General features: G+C 35.2%; 1 long non-coding RNA gene across 1 annotated transcript; it reads right to left on the bottom strand.

Moving 5' to 3' along the window:
* Positions 1-2,137, bottom strand: LOC145092436 (uncharacterized). The gene is made up of 4 exons (XR_013702549.1): positions 2,039-2,137; positions 1,153-1,929; positions 240-1,041; positions 1-159 (listed from the first exon to the last, which is right to left on the bottom strand). It is a non-coding gene; the product is annotated as an uncharacterized LOC145092436 (long non-coding RNA).
* Positions 2,138-4,366: the final 2,229 nt, after the last annotated feature.

Below are 4,366 nucleotides of genomic sequence, written 5' to 3'. Positions count from 1 at the left end.
TAAGCAAACCTGACATCTAGAAGTCAGCCAATTTCATTTTTTGTCGTTGCAAAAATAGTTCTCTGGTAGAAAAAAAGTATGTTGGAGTCTTAGCTTCTATATAAGCAAATCACACATGTGGGAACAATCAAATTCCATTTTTTGGCATTGCAAGAACACCTGGTAGAAAAGAAAAAAAGTCATAATTGTATGATTGTGAGTTTTTATTTAAATATTTAATGCTAAAATGTAGAGTTTACCTGTGTTATGATTTTGTAGTGGGTATGATCACATAGAGCAATCCAAAATTCCATTGTTATGCTATCCATGAAGGTTATATATGGCCTCTTATATCCAAGATTTTGCAAATAAGAAAGTACACCACCATCTGGGCCTTACAAATCATGAAATCTGTTAATAATTAAAAAAAAACAAAAAAATGTTTAAAACGTGGGCCTGACAAAGTCCAAACTCAAGAAGAAGTTTATTTTTTTCCAGCAACAAAACAATAGCTTGCAGCATCTGTAGTGAGTAAAGAAGCACAATTTATAAGATTCACAAAAGGGGTTTCCAAAAGTTGAACCATCAGAAATAGCAACAATACAAATAAAATTTTCAAAGATTCGATCTTTTTGTCTAAATGTTATCCAAAAATACCCTTCAACCCAGAAAATAAAACTTACATTGACAGGGCCTTCAATAATCATCAAGGCTATACAGACCTGCATTACTAACGCAAATAAACGGTGCAGAAAGGAAAGGATGTATAACAAATAGCATTCAAAAGTGCATCAATATATGGAAGCAAACATGTATATATAAAAAAATAATCAAATAAATAAAAAACTATTCAAAATCCCATGTTTTCATCGTACTCTCACAATCGATTGACATTAACTCCATTGAATTGAAAGAAAATCAGATAGACAAATCAATAAATTAATTACCTTAGGTTATAAGGAAATTCATCAACGGTTACCTTGATTTCTTTGCCAGGTCGGTGATAATAAGCATCTAAGTCGAGACACCCCAGTCAACTGAAATATCATGTGGGTTGCACTCCTAATCAACCAAAGAATCTCGTACTCAATCAATATACTAATCAATATACTGAAATCGAAACATATATATAAGCAAGTAGAGCATCAATAAAATCAAAGTCAAAATTTTAACCTCATGGATGAAAGCTCGCCTCTCAGGCTGTCAGAACATAAAGTAGCACACATCTACTTATCGGGATAACATGAAGGGATACTCACAACCACCAATTGAAAGCATGGAATCAAAAACCCACAGCTACCAATAGAAACTATCGATTCAGAATGAAACACGTATCTTGAAGAGAACACAGAAAGAAGGCAGTTGAGGCTTGAAGAGGAATAGAAGTGCAGGGGGCGTCGTAGTCAACAATTCGATTGTTCCTGAAGTAGAAGATGGATCTTACATGAATTCGCCGTTTCTATCGATGAAGTCAACTGGCTGAATGAAAGTGAACCAGATAATATCTTTCTGACCATTTTACCCTCCAAATTCTCTCAGTGGAACCCTTAAACAAAACTCAAGACACTCCAAAATGAGGAACATATATGGTCACATATTTCTTCTTGTCACCATTGTTTTCTTGGCACTTGACCTCGGTGAAAGCCTCCATCCTCATCATTGTAAGGGCACAACCGTCATTTACTTTCTTTGCATTATTAAATGTTAAGAAAAGAAACTTTGTTATTTGCAATTCCATTTTATGTCACTTTACATGGATGTTAATTTTTTGACTTCCTGATTGTACTTGGCTGAGCGCTCTCTTGCTGGTGGCAAGACCCATTGATAAATCAGCTAAAAAAAAGAATCATCAGCTTCTCCACTTTTTTGTGATATTACCACACCCCAATTGTCATCCGTTTCCATCTTCACTACTTTAATGGCTTCTGTCATACTTCCAACTTGGTTCACCTACAAAATATTCTCAATATTCATTTTCGTATACAGCAGTTTCCCCTTTTTTTCCTTTTTGAGTTGTGGTTTTATTTTTTAGATATTCTACTAATACTTAAAAGGGTACCTTGAAAAGAACAGCATTGCAAGCATGTTCTTCGATGGCTCTTTCTACATTTTTGGGATTTGACATCAACAACTTGTTAGAAATTTGGGTGTAGAAAAGCTTGGAAATTCTGAGAATTGTGATAATCACTTTCAAATCGAAGTATTTGGTGGTACTCCCAAATCCTCAATTGTATAAGACTCAGAGAGACAAAAACCGAGAATGTTTGATGATATTTCGTGTGTACCAGAAAATGAGACCAAAACCAACTTTAATATCTTTGTCTGAAAACTGTCATATGACAGTTATAAACTGTCATAAAACCATAAAAACTGTCATAAAAACGGATATATGGATAAGGGTCAAACCAGCCAGGGGCTCTACCCCTTGGACCCCGCCAGGGGCTGCCGCCCTTTGGACCCCGCTCCCAGGGGCGCTGCCCCCGGACCCCTGTTCGTTCAGGGGCTTCGCCCCTAAATGACAGTGTACTTTGAAACTTGATCAAACTTAAACAAGTGTGTACTCCACACCTTCCTTACTTGTTTAATATTTATCAAGATCATTTTTGATCAACACAAAGTAATCTCATTACACTTAAATAACATTGATGATCAAAATCACCAACAAACCTCCCCCATTTAAGTGTAATCTTGATTAACTTAAAATGAAACATAACAACAATAAATTGATGCATAAATGAAATGCCGTGACGATTGAATTTCACATTAGTATATTATTCATTCCAAATATCCGAATATTAGGGTGTCACTACGGATTGAACCCTTTTTATTCATAGTGAATACATGAAGATAATACACACAACAATTTACATTCTCATAAGTTCTAACTTGACACTATATTTTACTAGCTTGTGTCCCATCCTTCAATAAGTATATCAAAGTCAAGTCCCAACTTCTTGAAGCAGCTAAACTTCATACTTATATAGGTAGTTCTTTTGTTCTTGCACCTGCAAATGCAATTTTTCAAAGAACTATTAAGAAATAAAATTTCAACCTTCTTAACTTGCAGTACTGAACACATACCTTGGGATGATGATAAAATGTGTTCCAATCTTCAAACATCAAGCTTTCCACATTGAATTCAGCATCTAATATTACATTAGATGGGAATTGGGTATCTCAATATAAAAGATTTTAAGTGGACTTCAAACCCATCCCTATAGCCGCCTTGTGCACAAGATTTCTTGCTAACCCTTTGGTTAGATGATCGGCCAAATTCAACTGAGTTCTTACAAACTCCACAGATATCACACCAGTCATGATGAGCTCACGAATCATGCTATGTCTAACACCTAAATGTCTAGACTTTCCATTGTATACTTGACTATAAGCCTTAGCCAAAGTTGCAGCACTATCACATCTGATAGAAATGGTAGATATCGGTTTGGGCCATAATGGAATTTCATAAATCAAATTCCTTAGCCACTCAGCTTCTTTACCAGCAGCAGACAACGCAACAAACTCAGATTCCATGGTTGAGTTAGTAATACAAGTCTGTTTCTTGGATGCCCAAGAAATGGCACCTCCTCCAAGAAGAAACACCCAACCACTAGTAGAAGAGTGATCCTCTAAGTTGTTAATCCAGCTGGCATCTGAATAACCTTCCAAAACATAAGGATATCCACTATAAGTTAAAGCATAATTTATGGTCCCTTTCAAATACTTGAATACTCTACTCACAGCTTGCCAATGATGTGAACTAGGATTACTAGTATATCTACTAAGTCTTCCCACAGCATAAGCTATATCAGGTCTAGTACTAATCATGGCATACATTAGACAACCAATAGCCCTTGAGTATTCAAGTTGAGACACTGGAGATCCTTTATTAGGTAGAAGCTTAAGACTAGGATCTATAGGAGTGCTAACAGCAGAACAATTCTCAAAGTTAAACTTTTTCAATATCTTCTCAATATAATGAGATTGAGAAATTGAAATTTTTTCTTTTTCTAATTCTTATACCAAGAATTACCTCAGCCTCCCCCATGTCTTTCATATCAAAACTAGATGATAAGAATTTCTTAGTTTTATCAACTTCTTCCAAATCAGTACCAAAAATCAACATATCATCTACATATAAACAAATCATGACTCCTTTACCAGAAGTATCAAATTTTCTATATACACACTTGTCAGCTTGGTTTAATGCAAAACCATTAGACAAAACAACATCATCAAACTTTTGATGCCATTGTTTTGGTGCTTGTTTCAAACCATATAATGATTTCTTCAATTTGCACACCTTATGTTCATTACCAGGCATAACAAATCCTTCAGGTTGTTTCATGTAAATTTCCTCATCTAAGTCACCATTCAAGAATTCAGTTTT

This window comes from Lactuca serriola, chromosome 3, assembly GCF_051521515.1.
Source record: "Lactuca serriola cultivar US96UC23 chromosome 3, Lser_US96UC23_V15, whole genome shotgun sequence".
NCBI lineage: Eukaryota > Viridiplantae > Streptophyta > Magnoliopsida > Asterales > Asteraceae > Lactuca > Lactuca serriola.
Note: the sequence above shows the minus strand (reverse complement) of the source record. Positions and strands in the feature narration are given on the sequence as shown.